The sequence below is a fragment of the Odocoileus virginianus genome, chromosome 10, assembly GCF_023699985.2.
Source record: "Odocoileus virginianus isolate 20LAN1187 ecotype Illinois chromosome 10, Ovbor_1.2, whole genome shotgun sequence".
In the NCBI taxonomy this organism is placed as follows: domain Eukaryota; kingdom Metazoa; phylum Chordata; class Mammalia; order Artiodactyla; family Cervidae; genus Odocoileus; species Odocoileus virginianus.
In genome coordinates this window covers 4,480,084-4,500,052 of record NC_069683.1, presented here as the reverse complement: position 1 = coordinate 4,500,052, position 19,969 = coordinate 4,480,084, and the positions used below count along the sequence as shown (strand labels likewise).

General features: G+C 34.6%; 2 pseudogenes; one reads left to right on the top strand and one right to left on the bottom strand.

Moving 5' to 3' along the window:
* Positions 1 to 4,691: 4,691 nt before the first annotated feature.
* Positions 4,692 to 6,131, bottom strand: LOC110122690 (olfactory receptor 10AG1-like; annotated as a pseudogene).
* Positions 6,132 to 16,510: 10,379 nt separating this feature from the next.
* Positions 16,511 to 17,634, top strand: LOC110122692 (olfactory receptor 5T1-like; annotated as a pseudogene).
* Positions 17,635 to 19,969: the final 2,335 nt, after the last annotated feature.

Genomic DNA, 19,969 nt, shown 5'->3' with positions numbered 1-19,969 from the left:
GGAAAAGAAAATTAAAACTTTCAATTTATTGCATTTCAGGCCATTAGTAATTGCTGTAAATTTGTTTTCCTTAATTTTAATCCCATAATTCATCCAGATCTCATCTTTCACATCTTTAGAAAAATGTGCCCCTTACTAATACATGAACATGGTATGTTTGTTCTTTCCAACCCATTTTAGGTAGGGTTAGATCCTTTTTCAGAAGTGGAACATCCTATTCCTAGACTAATTTTTGTGAAAATTAAGGTATGTTTTATCTGCTGACAAAAATCTGGATATGCTTATTCATGTTAGGATATCTAGTCGGTTATCAGCATAGGTATCTAACAGATTCAAAATGAAATGCACCTTAAAAGTAGCCTAGAGCCTGTTATGCAGAGTGAAGTAAGTCAGAAAGAGAAAGATATCATATGTTAACACACACACACATAAATATATATATATATATATATGCTTGAGGAAAATGACACTGAAAAACCTATTGGCAAGGTAGGAATATGGACACAGACATAGTGAACAGACTTGTGGACCCAGCAAGGAAGTAGAGGGTGGGGTAAATTGAGAGACCAACGTTGAGACATACACACCACCACATGTAAAACAGAGAGCTAGTGGGAAGTTGCTATGTGCATAAAACATAGGTAGCTCAACCTGATGCTGTCTGACAAACTAGAGGCGGGAATGGGGTGAGGTGTGGAAGACAGGTTAAAGACAGAGGGGACATGTGTGCACTTATGACTGATTTACTTTGTTTTATGGCAGAACCAATACAACATTGTAAAGCAATTATCCTCCAATTAATATTTTTTTAAAAGAATAAACATTTAAACTCAATTATTTAAAACAGAAAAAAAGAAAAAGCAAAAAACAAAACAAAAAATAAACTCTCCTACAAAATGCTTTTTCTATTTCAGCTACTTCCAGGCAGGTATGTAGGTAAAATTGTCAGGAATGAAGTTACAAGACCAATATCAACTTCTGCTCATAAGCACATTTATTTTTCTTTCTGTTTAGAGATTCTTTGACAATTTAAAACACTATGAGTGTTTCAAAAATTGCATTTCTTTTTGCTTTTTAAATTTGCTTCTCTTTATTACAGCATGGTCCTAGTAAATTGGACCTATGTATTCTTTTTTAGGATTGATGAGATATCCACGTCATTTAGTGTCATGCTTATTTACAAAGGAGAATTGCACTCATTATTTGTTTCAGCTAAGTTTTACTTACAAGATGGAACAAATTGAATGTCCATCACCCATGTGAGTAAACTGATCTAATTCCTAATTCTATTGTTAGGATAGTGAATTGAATATTTCTTTGTTCAATTCAGTATCACCATCACTCGAAAACAAATCTACAATCTGAGACAATACCTCCAATATATCAGTGTAACAAAATAAAGAATCATCTTACAATCATATTACAGTGCAAGTTTGCAGTCAGTGATGAAGAATCTCTGGTTGCTTTCATCCAAGGGTCCCACTATTCCTGCTTCTTCTTTGTAGTTTCCTACTGGATCTTCAGCTTGCAGAAACCTGAGATGCCAGACAGACATAAGGAAACAAATACACTATTCAGAGACTCTATACATAATAAACACAACACTTCTACCCTTATGTCATTGTAGAAACTAATCTCCTGGTCCAATGTAGTTCTGAGAAGGTTTAGGGAATGATATTCATTGTATGTCAATGAAACAGATGTATTTGAAAAGCATAAAGCCAGACTCTGCTGTAGTCCTCACTTTTGGTCACTAAAAAAAAAGGTGTTATAGCATGCTGCAACATGTATACCTTTAGACTGAAGACTTAGCATGACACATAATGGAATAAGTATTTATGGTACATATTTATGCATATTAATTTGTTTTGTATATATATTTGAACCTAACAATACAATGTCATTATTATTTTCATTAGGTTTTGATGTTTAAATTAGCAATAGTATTGAGGCATAATTTACATAACATAAAGCATGACCTTTAAAATTCAATCAGTGATTAGTTGAGATATACTTGACTTATAGCATTATATTAAATTCTGCTGTACAACATAAATATACTTTAAATGATCATCACAATGTCTTGTTAATATGCATCACCACCCAAAGTTATGGATTTTTTTTCTTGTGATGTGAATTTTTTAAAATTTCTATTCAGTTCAGTTCAGTTCAGTCACTCAGTTGTGTCCGACTCTGAGACCCAATGAACTGCAGCACGCCAGGCTTCCCTGTCTATCAACAACTCTCCATTTAGTTCCTTATCTTAAGTTTCTCTCAATTATTTTCTAGTTTACTAATAACCTTCCTGCAGGGTTTTCATTTCCATTGCTTTTTAAATGTTCATATCTTTGTTCCTATTTAAATAGTATTTTCAATGTCTACTTATTTTGCTTTTCGATGTGGAAATAACGGCTTCACAGGCGGCGCTAGTGGTAATGAACCTGCCTGCCAATGCAGGAGACATAAGAGATGTGGGTTCCATTCCTAGATCAGGAGGGTCCCCTGGACGAGGGCAGGGCAGCCCACTCCAGCATTCTTGCCTGTAGAATTCCATGGAAGGGGGGCCAATGTGGGAGAACCAGGCTTGATCCCTGGCTTGGGAAGATCCCCTGGAGAAGGAAATGGCTACCCACTCCAGTATTCTTGCCTGGAGAATTCCATGGACAGAGGAGCCTGTCAGGATACGGTCCACTGGGTTGCAAAGAGTCAGACATGACTGAGTGACTAACACTTTACAATGTTCACATATACATTTATTCTCTCTCTCTCTCTCTCTTTCTTTTTTTTCTACTGTATAGGCTAGTATCTCTAGTAAAATGTTGAAAAAAAAAATCTGTAATAGAAAAGTTCCTTTCCTTGGTTCAAATTACAGAAAGACATGTTTCAATATTTTTAATTTAATTGTTTTGTTAACCCTATTGCTGAGATTAAAAAACAAAAAAACAAAAAAAAATTACTTTAGTGTCATCCTTTACTGAAAGCATTCTTTAACTTCTTATTTCCCAAACTTAAGTTAAACACCATTCTATTATTACAAGTTCAATGTGGATCATTTTACTGTATGATTTATTTTATGCTTTTATGCTAAATTATTATTTATCTAGTAACAGTTTATTCCCCTAGAGTATGAAATTTAAGTGAAAACTGGATTTTTCTTCTCTGTAATGCATCATTATAACTACACTATATAGTTATGTGGAGCTTTTTTAAGCATGGAAACCAAATCAGTCAGCATATGAATTCTCTTTAGTGATGACAGTCAGTGCCTATGGAAGAGGACGACCATGCAGCTGACCCCTGCCTCAATACTGGATAAAGTATGTGATACAATCAAATGATATTATTCTAAACCATACATTTCGGATATAATTTGCTGTGCAGCAACAGAATATTGAAACAAAGGACTTCAAAATGGCTTTGAAACCAAGTTTAATATTTTGCTTCCTTCAGTCCTTTCAATGGGTAATTTGTAATAGCCACGGTTGTCATCTGTTACTGTCATCTGCACATTATCTCCTCTGAAATGATCGCTGTAATTTTTGTGTGCTTTTTAGATGTCTTTTTTGATGACATGATACCTGCTCAAAGAAGAGAACTAGCTGATAGATGAATTATGGTCTTATGAAAAATAAGTTAAACACATAGTATAATAAGAGAAAGACAGATTTAAAAAGAAAATATACAAGAAAAAACCTTCCTCAGATTGCATCATTTCCCAATCAGTTTGACTGAAAATGATCCAGTGTACTGTCCATAGTTCAACACTTTCTATCTGAAGAAATACAAGATCTTTTTAATAGTAATTTCTTTTTAGTTTAATCTAGTGATTCTGTCTTATCAAGTATCATCCTTTACAACCAGGAAAACTTGGGGAAATAATGTACCAAATATCCCAAGTATTTTTATTTTAATTTCAATTATATACTTCACCAAAAGAATTAAAAAAAAAAAAAGCAAGAGATCTTAGAGAATGGATAACACTATATGGGTGAGAAATTATTGAATCCCATACATCTTATATCTCTGAACAGCAAACATGCATTCATATTTTTTGCATTAGTAAAAATTAAGATAGCAAATTATCAAGATGCTAGTAGCATGATTTGGCTACATAAAAAAAGCATATCTACAAAGAAAAATTCAGACAGAAGCAGAGAGTAAAAATCTATTGCCACACTACAAAATTTTAAGGGTCATTATGCAGAATTTTATTTTTAATCTTTACAGATGGATCAAATCGAAGTTACTGAAAGGTAAAATGTCTAAAGTCAAAAGCACATAGATATTTAACGATTGTTCTCCAAACTTTTCCCATCTGTATTATCTAAAAACATCATGAAAAGGAAAAAATAAAGTGCATGATAGTTATATGAACAGGAAAGTACAAAAATATCTATGGTTTTAGGGGAAAAGGTAGGTAAGTAATACTATATTTTCTCATAAAATTGCAACTCACCAGTAAATTTGTGGACTGAATATAAGATTGCCTAAATACATAGTTTCTTATCAGCAAGGCACCATAATATAATCCTGATATTAGAAAATCCAGCATAAAACAATAAGGTCAGGAATGAATAAATATAATAAATATATTAATCACATGGAAAAAGCAAACTATTTCTGATTATACAATGACGAAATTAAATAGGAAAACAGAAAATGAACTTAAATCAAGCAACTAATGCTTTACATTAAGGGAGCAGTTTTCTCAAGGCTGTCAAGACATCCTTATTTCTCAGAGTGTATATCAGGGGGTTAAACATCGGGGCGATAACGGTATAGAAAAGTCAGAGAAATGTGTCTGTCCTGGAAGAATTTTTGGATTTAGGTCATAAATATGTAGCAATCGCAGATGCAGAGAATAAAGTCACCACCAGGACATGAGATGAGCAGGTGGAGAACGCCTTTGCGCTTCCTGTTGCCAATGGCAACTTCAGGATGCTGGAGGTGATTCTACAGCAGGAGCCAAGTGTCAGCAGGATAGGGGCCACGGCGAAAAGCACAGCAACTGTGAAGACCTGCATCTTGTTCAGAAACGGGTCCCGCAGGCCAGCTTCAGTACTGGGCGGATGTCACAGAAGTAGTGACTCATTTGGTTGGATCTACAAAAGGACAGAGAGAAAACCTGGCACGTCTGCCCCATCTCAGCTGGAACTCCAGTGACCCCGCAGGAAGCTACCAGCTGGACACAGACCTTGTGGCTCATGACCAGAGGATAGTGCAGGGGGCTACACATGGCCACGTAGAGGTCAGAGGCCATCACTGTAAGAAGCAGGCACTCTACGTTTGCAAATACAAGGAAAAAACTCATCTGTGTTGCACAAGCAAGCAAAGAAATATGTCTTTTCTGAGTCCAAAGGTTTTTGAGCATTCTAGGAAGAGTGGCAGACACATAACAGATTTCCAAGAAGGAAAAATTACCGAGGAAAAAGTACATGGGGGTCTGGAGAGTCTGGTATGTCCTGGTTATGAGGATAATCATGCCATTTCCCATCAGAATTATCACATAGATAAACAGAAGCATCACAAAAAGAACCATTTGGAGATTGGGAATGTCAGAAAATCCCAAAAGAACAAATTCCGTTATTGAAGTGAGATTCACATTCACTAGATATTTTTGAGGTTCCAACTGTGAAAATAATACAATTAGACATTTATCTTTTTTTGCTTTGTAATTCTATAAATTAAAGGGATTTATGGGGAATCATTAATATTACATAAGATTTCTATTTTCTTTTAATGTCTAGTATTTTATATCCTGGACTAAACATAACTGAAGCTTAATGGAGAATATGTATGCTAAATTCTAAATATAAAAGCTTAAGTTGCAATTCAAGGTTTAACTTTAAATAAAAGTGATATGTTTAAAAATTATGCACTTTCATTTTGAATCTGGTTGTGTGCAGAGCAAAATCTATCCATTTTACTTTTATTAAGGAAGCAAAATTCTGAAGCAGAAATATTGACATCCCACTTTCTCAGTGGTAGGGCACCACCAAATTCTGTAACGCATTTTTCAGGAATTTCCCAACTCTTCCATTAGAACTTTTTCAAGAATAAAGCATGCCATTCCTTTCATATTCTTCAATGATAGCGCATACTTCTTGTGCGTGCACTTTATTTAAGACCATTCTGACTGCCTTTATCTACTTAAATAAACAACATAGCCATCAGGAATTATAAAGCAGGAACATTTATTTATCTTTTACAGGGATGCAGCTTATGTTTGACAGTGTTTTTGACTTCTCAGTTATTTAATAATGACAAACTTGAAGGAATTACATTGATGATATAATTTCTGAAACTCTGCCTGGTAAATCTATTCTAAAATCTCTTACGATGTGCCAGAGGCCACTTTCATTTAAAAATTATCATGCTAATAATATATATAAGATGCAGCACATGAAAATCAAAACTGAAAACTATAAATTATTTAAAATATGGCTAATATACAGTTGTCAACAATATCAAAAGCAGAGAATATATTTTAGCTAGTAGGTAGGTGAGCAAATATAGTTTAGTGAGTAACTAGTGAGACCTACAGACACTCAAAGTTCTCCTGTGTTGAGATATACTTAGAAAATATAAGAATTTTATAAGAAAGGTGATTAGTAAACTGTAGTTCAAATAATATCTAGGAAATTGGAAAACACAAATTCCATTGTGCTACTCTTGTGTTAGTAAGCTACTTTCAATAGCAGCTTATTGAATTGTGTTAACACCAGGTTATATTGATATTATAGATGAAGAAACTAGGGCTCAAAGGTTTACATGCTTAAACTAGGAAAAAAAAAAAAAAAGGTGTTCTCTTTGACTTCCAGGATTCATGAGCATGTGAGAAGGGTAACAGATCCATAGCTATTTCCAAAAGGAAAGAATTGCCAGAGAAAGAATACATAGAAATGTAGCGGTCAAGACCTACTTTTGTTATTAGAATTATGGTTCTATTGCCCATCAGGATAATGATATACCTAACTAAAAGCAACCCAAACAGAAGCCACTGGAGATGGTGAACATAAGCAAAGAGCAAGAGAAGAAATTCCTTTAATTTAGTTAGACTTTACTCTGGTATATTTCTTCTTGTTTTTATTTTTTCATTGCTGTTCTTTTTTTCCCCTCTTTTTTGTGTTTTCTCTATAGAAAAAGAAGATTTAGCAATTGCTTTTACTCCTTCATCCCCAACATTTCTTGTTCTTCAGTGCTAAATAAATTATAATTTCTAATTGTACAAGCTCAGCATTATGATAGTTAAATTTTCAGCATATACCATGAACAAGATTCATGGTCAGATGAAATTTTTGCATGTTATTCTCAACAGTGAGCAATTTAGAAAAAACAACTACTGTGTGCTGTTTCTAAATTATCTATACTATACCTCTTTCTTGTAAATGTTTAAGTGTTTATTATTAAGGGAAATAAATATTAATGCTTTACTACTGCCATCTTTGAACTCAAGTCTCCATTACTTTGAAGAATTCAAATTATTAAGAAGATGTATGATAATATTCCATATCAGTTTGTCATTGGTCATATCACCATCTCTACCCTATCTACTTCAGTTAGGTCTGTATATGTAATATTAATTAGCAAGCTAAATCATGTAAGTGATTTATAATCAGAATTGAACTCAAAATCACTTCATTATTTTAATTTAAAAGCATTTATTTTTTTCTTAAAATAGATGCTCCTTGAATTCCCCAGAACTTGCAATTGTATGAACTAGATTGTTTTATATTCATTTCAGTTCAGTCGCTCAGTCGTGTCCGACACTTTGGAACTCCATGGACCGCAGCACTCGAGGCCTCCCTGTCCATCACCAACTCCCCGAGTTACTCAAACTCGTGTCCACTCAGTCGGTGACGCCATCCAACCATCTCATCCTCCGTGCTTCCCTTCTGCTCCTGCCTTCAGTCTTTCCCAGCATCAGGGTCTTTTCTAATAAGTCGATTCTTCACATTGGTGACCAAAGTATCGGAGCTTAGGCTTCAGTATCAATCTTTGTTTTATACTAAATCTCTTCTTAAAATATCATCAGGAATCTAATTAACTTAAAAATGCCCATTAAAATATACTGGCTCAAAACCAAGTTTATCTCCCCACGTTATATAAATTATATCAGTTATTCAAGTCTTTAGCATTTCAAATAATTTAATATTATTATTAAATATTTTCACTGTAAACTATATTTTACTTAGTTAGAAATACATGGAAGTTCCTTTAACATATCACTCTTGCTATTATATATTAGTATTAGATTTTAAAATAAAAGTTATAAACTAAAGCTTACAAGAATATAAAATAGCTCATATTTACCATTCTTATATAAGATGATGCTGATTTTATCTCACTGTAGAAGATGTAAATAATTATATTAGTTTATGTGAAATCACAATTTAATCAGACATTCAACTTAGCTTTAAAATATTCCATTCTTTCCAAAATAAAGGGCTCTTTAATAAAGTTTCTCTACTCCATGAGATCTCTTCGACCAGTCATGTTACATTTCCAATTAAAAGCACCATTTGACACTCTATGATTTCTTTTATTTTTCCCAGGTAGTTCTCACTCCATCCAAAATACTTTCTCTTCAGCTTCTCCATGGACTAGAGTGCACACATTTTTTATTTCTTAAAATTGAATAAGGTGCTGAGCAGCATACCTGGAGACCATCTAAAACTGACACACACCCAGTTCAAACGCTGTCAAGATCACTCTACTGTGAGCCTCTTTCTATTAACACTGAGCTTGCAGCACAGTTTCCTGAACATGTTTTTCTTATATCCTCCTATATTATATTCTTAATTGATATTTAGGGTCCTGCACATTGCCCAGATGATAAATACTATTTTAATCTTATATGTTATTGATTCTTCCCCAGGCACTGGGGAGACCTAAGAGATAGATGCTGTATTATCATTCCTAGAATAATTAAAAAAAAAAAAAAATCAGAACCACGGATAATAGAGGTTTTATTTTCTCAGTTTAAAATTTCTAGTGTGAATGCAGTTGTAAGAGAAAATAATACCAAAACTTTGTATCGGATAAAATAACTTGAATTCTCCAACTGAGATAGTGTGGAAAGACACAGCCTGTGTCTTCTGGGCTTCAATTCTGGGGAAAAAAAGAATTATTCCCAACACCTAGATTGTTTCAAAAATGTTGATTTGTACCCAGTCATGCTACTTATTAGTGAAGCAGTGGCTTCTAAGGGTTTATGATTACAAACAGAAATATCCCGGAGAGGGAGCTCTGATGATAGTGTCATAACAGAGACCGACTGCGAAGGTAATCACAGAGAATCAGGGAGCATGTGGAAGGCACCACGGAAGGTGAGCGAGGAGTGGGTGATGTGAGAAGCCAGCCTGAACCACGCTACTGCAGGCGCATAACCAAAAAGCCACAGAGCTGGGAGGAGTTCTAAAGCCTCATAATTAGCTCAGTGTAGAATTATGCATGCAGAGAGAGAATTTCTGATGCCATAGGAAATAAAATTCAGAAAAAACCCCACAAATTTATCATTCCATACCAAAATACCATAACACCTCTGCAAATATAGACTTTTAAATTAATGTTATTGGAATAGCACAGTAGCTTTAAAATAGGAAAGCTTTAAATGATGTGTAGGTTTAAATAGTGTACAAAGTAAGTGAAACAATGAAAGCATTCTAAATTAAAATTTGTATAATCTTGAAGCAAGAAAACTTTAACTCTGGCTCAAAATTAAAATTCAGGACACAAAACCTGAAAAAAATTAACTACATAAATGTAGGTAATTCTACTTGATGGAAATGAGCATGCACCAAAAGTAAAGTTAAACTAGTTTGGGTCAAGTTTTGGAAAAAATATGTCATATCTCAGATAGACTTTTACTTTCCATTACAGAAAAAGATATTTTTTTTAGTTATCAAGGAAAAGTCTAAAATGAAATTAGAAAATGATACACAAATAGTTTAAGGAACAGTTTACAGAAAACAGAGGGAAACAATTGTTTAAAAATGGGAAGATACTCAACTTGTTAATGAACAAGAAATAAAATTTAACTCTACAGAGATTTAGTTGTGAAAAATAATCTGATATTTTTCTATGTAGTTTTCTGGGAAAGCACATTAATGCACTAATAATATTGAGAAAAACTCTGATAGAAATTAAAATTTATCCTATAATAAAAATAGCATACCAAATTGGCAAAATATGAGCATTAAAAAATAAAAACCTGCTATTGGACTAGGGTTTAACACATTTACATATTTTGAAAGTTAAATAGCGAAAGAGTTGTAAGCACATGTTTCTATACTGTTAAAGCGAAGAAAGTTTTTCTCGACTGATTCAGAATTAGAATGCAGAACACAAAAACCGAAAAATCTACACAAAAATAAATGATTCTACTTGGTACAACCTTACATTAAAAGTAAAACTGAAATGTTTTGATAAAGATGACAAAATGTAATTCCTCACCTAAAGTGCTATTTGCTTTTATTAATAACCTCCACTTAGATATCAGGAAGTCAAAATAAAACAAAAGTAGAAAAATGAACCAAATAGTTGAAGTAACAGTTCACAGAAAAGGGAGGAAAATCATCATTTAAAAATAGGGACAAAATCTCAATGGCATTCAAGAAAAAGGAATGAAAAACATATATTGTGTAGATTTAGCACATAAAGCAGTCTAAGATATTGACCCAACCAATCTCTTGGAAAAATATACTTTTTACACTCCTGAGAATGCAAATGCCTAAACCTGTGGAGGAGAACTGGGCACCTTCAATTACTCTTTGAATCAATAAACATGCGTTAAGTATGATTTTATGCCATTTTGCATTTTTCAGCATTGTTTGTAAAAGATGATCAGCTACCCAATTGTGAATGATCAGGTGGACTGTCTCTCTCTGACGTAATGAGCCTTCATTTTGATGTTGTCATTGACTTTTTACTTTTTCCATAGCTATCTGTTTCCTTCAAAATAGGAGTTTTGTAATTTTTTATCCAAATTTGTCTAGTGTTTTCAGTAGGAAGAATATCTTGCTGTGACCCTATATGTCCAATCAGAAATGAAAATTACTTCTTCATTGTTTAAATGTTCCTAATCATGCAAGGAGATCCAACCAGCCCATCCTAAAGGAGATCAGTCCTGGGTGTTCATTGGAAAGACTGATGCTGAAGCTGAAACTCCAGTACTTTGGCCACCTCATGCGAAGAATTGACTCATTGGAAAAGACCCTGATGCTGGGAGGGATTAGAGGCAGGAGGAGAAGGGGACGACAGAGGATGAGATGGCTGGATGGCATCACCGACTCGATGGGCATGAGTTTGGGTAAACTCTGGGAGTTGGTGATCGACAGGGAGGCCTGGTGTGCTGCGATTCATGGGGTCGCAAAGAGTAGGACACGACTGAGAGACTGAACTGAACTGAACTGAATTATATTCAACTTGATTTTACTACATAAAATATTGCTTTTGTGTACTTTATAATCCTTCCTTCAATAATCTTATTCATTTACTAATATATCTCCTCTATATACTGCCAGTGAACTTTATCTCTTTACCCCTTTATCCCTTCATAGTGTAGCACTTTAAAATTTAAATATCTACAGTAATCTTCATTTAATGAGAATGAAGTCTATTATAGGTACTTTCATATTATTTTGTTATCTAATCATTTACAAAATTTTGAGAGTAGTAGCAAGTTATATTGCCAAGTAGAGGAAATTGGATTTCAGAGTAACTAAATCGTCAACCCAATGGCATAGCTACTGAGCATCAGAGCTTGTTCCATGTCCTATATAATTAGATGTCATTCAAATTCTGCACATATTTCTCTTCCACTGAGAGATCATTTTACACCAGAGGCAAGAGTGCATTCACATAACCATTTAACTTTGTTGTTCATTGCTCCTGAAATCAAGCATTTTTTTTTTCATCACTAAGAAGGGGAAAAAAAAAAATCTTGTTACTTTTCTATCCCAGAAGAGAATTAGTGTTTTTTGTCCTGAGATATCCCTAAAGATTTCAAGAGCCAGAGATTCTGGTATAAGAGTTCAACGCTTAATACTCATAGCATATTTTAACTGAGCACGCAGTTCATTTTCACAGGTAATATGAAAGGATTTTCATTGATTACAAGATATTTTAGAAGCGATAACCTTAGATCTCAAATTCTATGCCTTAATATTTAAGTCTTAGATAAATTTTTCTAGTTAATTCAGAACTGAATTAAGGATTGAGTGAGGAAATTTATTAGAACATAGTAGGGGAAACAAAAAAGACTCCCTGAATTTTTAGCCCAATGTGGCTATAAATTAGAAAAATTTTTAATTTTCTAGATGGAAGACAGCAGTCAGAATAAGGCATAAATAAATGGCTATATTTATACTTTAGGAAAATTATTAAATGGAAAGAAAATTATTTATTAAATAGCCATTTGTATATGTCTTTTGAAGATCATTATTTTTTTCTCATGGGGGGATATAAATTAATTTTAAATTTATTTCACTAGTTAGTTGATTAATCTAGACGCTACAGGAAGATTTTTGTTTCATTTTATTTTCATAGTCTTCTTAAGCTTGATTTAAAAAAGATTCAGGCACATAAGAATATTAATTTGTACTTCTAGGAGCATAGTAATTACAGAATTGTGGCATGTTACAATTAGCTTGTGATATGTTGATGGTAATAGCATGGAGTCTGGCAACAGAAAAATTTGTACTTCAGCCTTGGCGCCTCTAGTAATTCACTGTGTGAGCTTACTCAGTTCATAGGTCTAGCTGGTCCTTCAGTTTTCTAATCTATAAAAGAATTCCCATTTATTTTGTTGCAGGTTGCTAGTAGACTCTTTCTCTCAAAGTGAAATCAGCTAGATGCAAAAACAATTAGTTCTGATTTCCTTAATTAGTGGACAGAATCGCCTGCTTGATGAGCATCCTGGATGAAGTAAATCACCCCGTACTTTTTGTCTGTGTGTGCTAAGTCATGTCTGACTCTTTGCCACCCCATGGTCTGGCCCACTAGGCTCCTCTGTCCATGGAATTTTCCAGGCAAGAGTACTGGATTAGATTGCCATTTCCCTCTCCAGGGGATCTTCCTGATCCAGGGATCAAACCCACATCTCCTGCATTGGCAGGTGGATTCTTTACCACTAGCACCACCTGGGAAACACTTTTTGTTTATCATTCCTCATTTTTCTACAATGAAATAGGTAATTGCTCTAATGAAGCATGATTAAGAATAATATATGCCTTCATTCATAATCCACCTTTTGTACCTATGGCTGATTCATGTTGACGTTTGATAGAAAACAACAAAATCAGCAAAGCAATTATCCTTCAACTAAAGAATAAATTAATTTTAAAAAAAGAAAAAAATGGAGTCCAAAAAAAAAAAATAGATCAGAGATATAAAGATTTATGAGAAAGTTGTAAAGTACAAAATTATCAGGATATTTAAGTAAACATACTATTATTTTATTGATATGCCCCACATCAAAATGTAATGAAAGAGAATTTTTAAGATGATTGATAGGATTCAGTACTGGAATTCAGTTCCTTTAATTGCATGGGAATGATATTTTTAATTTATATTAAGTGTCATGTAACACATAAGCTTAACTAAAAGAAGAGCTACTTAGATTTTGCTTTGGAGTCCATTTATTATCCAATGCTTTACAAAAAATTTGATTTCCTAGCTCCCTATTTATTTATAACTGTCCCGTCAAGAAAAAAATTTGATAACCCTATATGCAGGACAGAAAAAGAGACACAGATGTATAGAACAGACTTTGGGACTCTGTGGGAGAAGGCGAGGGTGGGATGTTCTGAGAGAATAGCATTGAAACAAGTATACTATCAAGGGTGAAACAGATCACCAGCCCAGGCTGGATGCATGAGATGGGTGCTCAGGGCTGGTGCACTGGGAAGACCCAGAGGGATGGGATGGAGAGGGAGGCGGGAGGGGGGATTGGGATGGGGAACACATGTAAATCCATGGCTGATTCATGTCAATGTATGACAAAATCCACTACAATATTGTAATTAGCCTCCAACTAATTAAATGAAAAAAAAATTTGAAACAAAATTATAGTCATATTTAACATGTATGCATCCTCACATATAATTGATACTTTAATAAAACATTTTAATGCATCTCATAAATAAGAAATCTGTTCTCAGACCATGTTCATGTAGTCAAACAAAATATGCACCAAAATTTTGATCAATTTTATTCTTTCATTTGAAGGCTTGAGTTACTTTGGCTAAATCACATTAGGGGCTATATCTGCGATCAATATTAAGGTTCTAGAGTTAGATACAATATTTTTTGTCTTCCACAACTGTGTTGTCTCAAACACACCAGTTAAATAAAAATTAGAATAAAATAAAGCTAAAGTTTCCCTTGTGAAGGTTAGTGAACATGTATTAAGAATTCTTTATTAGACAATCTCGATGTAGTTTTCAAAATTTGCCTCATATTTTTATTATCTTTACTGTATTTCTTATCTGTCTAATTCCTATTTTGAAACTGATTCTTGTCGGCCAATATTTTTGTGTGTAATATATGGATTCTTGAAGGAGAAAGATTGATAATAATGAATTAAAAATGACTATATTGTCAATACTCAAATAATACATTTAGTACCCTTAATACCTTTAATGTTAAAATAAATTTGATGGTTTTATAAGATACCTTATTAATATAACCATTCAAACTAAATTGGAATTTTTATAATACATTTTTGTGTGTATATGTGCTTTCAAGAGTAATATGTGAGTTCTTTGAATTAAAAAAGAGATAAATATTTGATTTAATTATATATTATATTTGTACCATATATATTTCTCTAAGGATTAAGTAATATTTTCCTTTTTGATTTTACAACTCCATAGTTGAAAAATTATGTAAGAAAAATTTTCAAGTGAATGGTGGAACTCTCTGGGAAAACGAAGATATGAGACTGTTTTCCTTCTAAAAGTGATTTTAAGCTGATTTGCTCATTCTCTATTTGATGTATGTATGTCTCATTATAACAAAGATATAGTTTCATGTTAGTAATTTCATGTTAGTAATATAAGCTATTAGTAGGTCACGGAATTCAGCTCATTTCCACCCACAGCAGATTTTTCAATCTTTCAAATAAATGTTGATCTATATAGCACACTGAAGAAAAACAAGAGTCATGATACTGAAATCTTGGTCCTATACACGGTAAATGAAATATCTAATTGCTTCAATGCTGGAGACTTTAGGTACAGATACTGATGACCTTTTAACATTTTGCTTGTTTGTTATGCACTTTGCTTTCTCTTTCTTCATACTCCACTGAATAAGCAACAGTCTGACATCATAGGGAAATATGAGCCATAATAAAATACTACATTGTGATTTATACAGTCATGTGCTTCTCTTAGCAATACCTTTTCTAAAGAGTTTTATTATTTGTCATCAGGAGATATTTACAGTTAGTGCTATTTATATCCAAGGGTTCTTCTTCCCTGGATTCAATCAACTGCAGATCCAAAGTATTGTGAAAATAAAAATTTGCAGAGTTCAAAAAGTAAAACAAATTTGCAGCACATCAACAACTATTTTAAAAGCATTTAAATTGCATTTACTACCTTTTAGATAACATGCACATTATATTAGGTTTTATAAGTAATCTATAGATGGGTTCAAGTATGTGAGAAGAGGTGTGTTGCTTATATTGTAAATATCTCCCCATTTTATATAAAGAACTTGTGCCTCTTTCATTTTGGTATGGGGGAGGGGAATACTGGAACTACATGCCCCCCACCTAGGGATGACTGTATCTTACAGTAATTATAAAATATTCAGGTACCAGAATGCATAAGTGGTTAAGGTGTTGGACTTAAGATCTAATGGATTTATATCCTTGTGGTTTTGAACCTCACTTCTGGTACAAGTGGATCTGCTTGGGCTTCCCTGGTGACTCAGAGTATAAAGAATCTGCCTGCAATGCAGGAAATCCAGTTTCTACCACTGGGCCAGGAAGATTCCCTGAAGGGAATGGCCAACACGCACCCCAGTCTTCCTGCCTAGACGGAGGAGCCTGGCGGCTGCAGTCCATGAGGCTGCAGAGAGTTGGACGTGACCAAGTGATATCACAACAATAATAATAATCCCATTTCCTAGTAACCTGGGGACATGATAAAGTTAAGTAATTTTTCTCGTTGGTTTTTAACATTTAAATTTAGTACTATCTTCTGCTGTCAATGTATTTGCTCACATTTTACAAACTGTAAACGTCATGCATGCTGTTGAAACTCTGGGATTAGCACTCAGATGTGTATTTTCTACTATAATAATTTTGGGATTAAAAACTCCTATATTCATTTGTCTTTGTGAATTTTTAGATGACATAATATGAAAGTGAGCAGTCATAAATTTAACAGAAAATGGATTGGAAGTTAAAACATATAAACTGGCATTATTTTTAACATGAAAAATTATTAATTTTTAAAAATTATTTATTTTTAATTATTTTTACAGAGGAAGCATCTACTTGGACTCAACTTTTAATCACTAGACTATTCCCTCACTGAAAAGGATTTCTAAGAAACAGACGTGAGAATATAATTGGTGGACTCTATTTTTGCCATATATTGCTTTTGGAACTTAAAAATGAAAACTGAGATGTCAGGGTCACCATCAGATTTAGATTTATACAGGATTCAGATGAAAAATAGGACTGAGGTCACCATGTTCATACTGATGGGCTTTACAGATGATTTTGAGATGCAAATCTTTCTATTTTTACTATTTCTAGCAATCTATCTTTTTACAATGATAGGGAATTTGGGGTTGGTTTTCTTGGTCATGATGGATTCCCGGCTCCACAACCCCATATACTATTTTCTGACAGCATTATCATTCTTGGATGCCTGCTAGTCTTCTGTTATCACCCCCAAAATGCTGATCAGTTTCCTATCAGAGAATAAAACCATTTCCTTTCTGGGCTGTGCCACACAGATGTTTCTCTTTCTTACTTGTGGGGCCACAGAGTGCTTCATCTTGGCCGCGATGGCCTATCATCGCAATGTAGCCATCTGCAATCCTCTCCTGTATTTAGTTAAAATGTCACCCAGAGTCTATGTGCCACTTATAATTTCCTGCTATGTTGGGGGCATCTTGCAGGCTACTTTACACACAGTGGCTACTTTCAGCCTCTCCTTCTGTGCCTCCAATGAAATCAGACACGTCTCCTGTGACATCCCTCCTCTCCTCGCCATTTCTTGCTCTGATACTCGCATGAGCCAGCTTCTAGTTTTCTATTTTGCAGGCTCTATTGAGATATCCACCATGTTGATTGTTCTGATCTCCTATGGTTTCATCCTGTTGGCCATTCTGAGGATGCGTTCTGCTGAAGGGAGAAAGAAAGTCTTTTCTACATGTGGCTCTCACCTAAATGGAGTGTCCATTATTCATGGTACGGTTCTCTTTATGTATGTGAGACCCACTTCCAGCTATGCCTTGGATCATGACATGATTGTGTCTGTATTTTACACCATCATAATTCCCATGTTGAATCCCATCATATATAGTTTGAGGAACAAAGATGTCAAAGAGGCAATGAAGAAAGTGTCTGGGAAAAATTGGTTTATTAACAAAGTATATTTTTCACACTAAACATTAAATTGAAATAAATTAAGACTGATGTTTATTGTTTTCAAATCAAAAATTGTAATTAAAATATTTTCTATTAGTTTATTTGCATCTACCTGCTATTCTTAGATGTTCAAAATAAAGATTATAGTCAACCCATCACATATGCAGTTTTTGCACATACAGGAAACTGTGACATCTATATACATCTGTCTCCACATAACATGGGTATGTAGTATGTATTTTATTATCATATTCATATGAAGACTTTATATATATATATATACATATATGTGTCTACAGATAAACACATACACATGTATACACACATACACACATATGCATATATAGATGCTGGTTGTTAATTTCTGGAGCTCTCTTGCTTTTTCGATGATCCATCAGATGTTGACAATTTGATCTCTGGTTCCTCTGCCTTTTCTAAAACCAGCTTGAACATCTGGAAGTTCATGGTTCACGTATTGCCAAAGCCTGGCTTGGAGAATTTTAAGCATGTGTGAGATGAGTGCAATTGTGCAGTAGTTTGAGCATCCTTTGGCATTGCCTTTCTTTGGGATTGGGATGAAAACTGACCCTTTCCAGCCCTGTGGCCACTGCTGAGTTTTCCACATTTGCTGACATAGTGAGTTCAGCACTTTCACAGCATCATCTTTCAGGATTTGAAACAACTCAACTGGAATTCCATCATCTCCACTAGCTTTGTTCCTAATGATGCTTCCTAAGGCCCATTTGACTTAACATTCCAGAATGTCTGGCTCTAGGTGAGTGGTCACACTATCGTGATTATCTGGGTTGTGAAGATCTTTTTTGTACAGTTCCTCTGTGTATTCTTGCCACTTCTTCTTAATATCTTTTGCTTCTGTTGGGTCCCTACCATTTCTGTCCTTTATCGAGCCCATCTTTGCATGAAATGTTCCCTTGGTATCTCTAATTTTCTTGAAGAGATCTCTAGTTTTCTCATTCTGTTGTTTCCTCTATTTCTTTGCATTGATTGCTGAGGGAGGCTTTCTTATCTCTCCTTGCTATTTGTTGGAACTCTGCATTCAAATGGGTTTATTTTTCTTTTTCTATTTTGCTTTTTGCTTCCCTTCTTTTCACAATAGAACATCTATTTCTGCTTCATTGACTATGCCAAAGCCTTTGACTGTGTGGATCACAATAAACTGTGGAAAATTCTGAAAGGCATGGGAATACCAGACCACCTGACCTGCCTCTTGAGAAACCTCTATGCAGGTCAGGAAGCAACAGTTAGAACTGGACATGGAACAACAGACTGGTTCCAAATAGGAAAAAGAGTACGTCAAAGCTGTATATTGTCACCCTGCTTATTTAACTTATATGCAGAGTAAATGATGAGAAATGCTGGGCTGGAGGAAGCACAGGCTGGAATCAAGATTGCCTGGAGAAATATCAATAACCTCAGATATGCAGATGGCACCACCCTTATGGCTGAAAGTGAAGAATAACTCAAGAGCCTCTTGATGAAGGTGAAAGAGGAGAGTGAAAAGTTGGCTTAAAGCTCAATATTCAGAAAACTAAGATCATGGCATCCGGTCCCATAACTTCATGACAAATAGATGGGGAAACATTGGAAACAGTGGCTGACTTTATTTTTCTGGGCTCCCAAATCACTGCAGATGGTGATTGCAGCCATGAAATTAAAAAGACTCTTACTCCTTGGAAGGAATGCTATGACAACCTAGACAGCATATTGAAAAGCAGAGACATTACTTTGTCAACAAAGGTACGTCTAGTCAAGGCTATGGTTTTTCCAGTGGTCATGTATGGACGTGAGAGTTGGACTATAGAGAAAACTGAGTGCTGAAGAATTGATGCTTTTGAACTGTGGTGTTGGAGATGACTCTTGAGAGTCCCTTGGACTGCAAGGAGATTGAACCAGTCAATCCTAGAGGAGATCAGTTCTGGGTGTTCATTGGTAGGACTGATGTTGAAGCTGAAACTCCATTACTTTGGCCACCTGATGCGAACAGCTGACTCATTTGAAAAGACCCTGATGCTAGGAAAGATTGAGGGCAGGAGGAGAAGGGGACAACAGAGGATGAGATGGCTGGATGGCATCACCGGCTCAAAGGACATGGGTTTGGTTAGACTCCGGGAGTTGGTGATGGACAGGGATGCCTGGTGTGCTGCGATTCATGGGGTCGCAAGGAGTAGGACACGACTGAGCCACTGAACTGAACTGAACTGATAATAGATTCACTTTGCTGTATAGCTGAAACTAACAGAACATTGTAAATCAACTACACTGCAATAAATATTTTTAAAAAAATATTTTCTCACTATCTGGAGTCTAGATGTCTGAAATCAATGTAATAGCAGG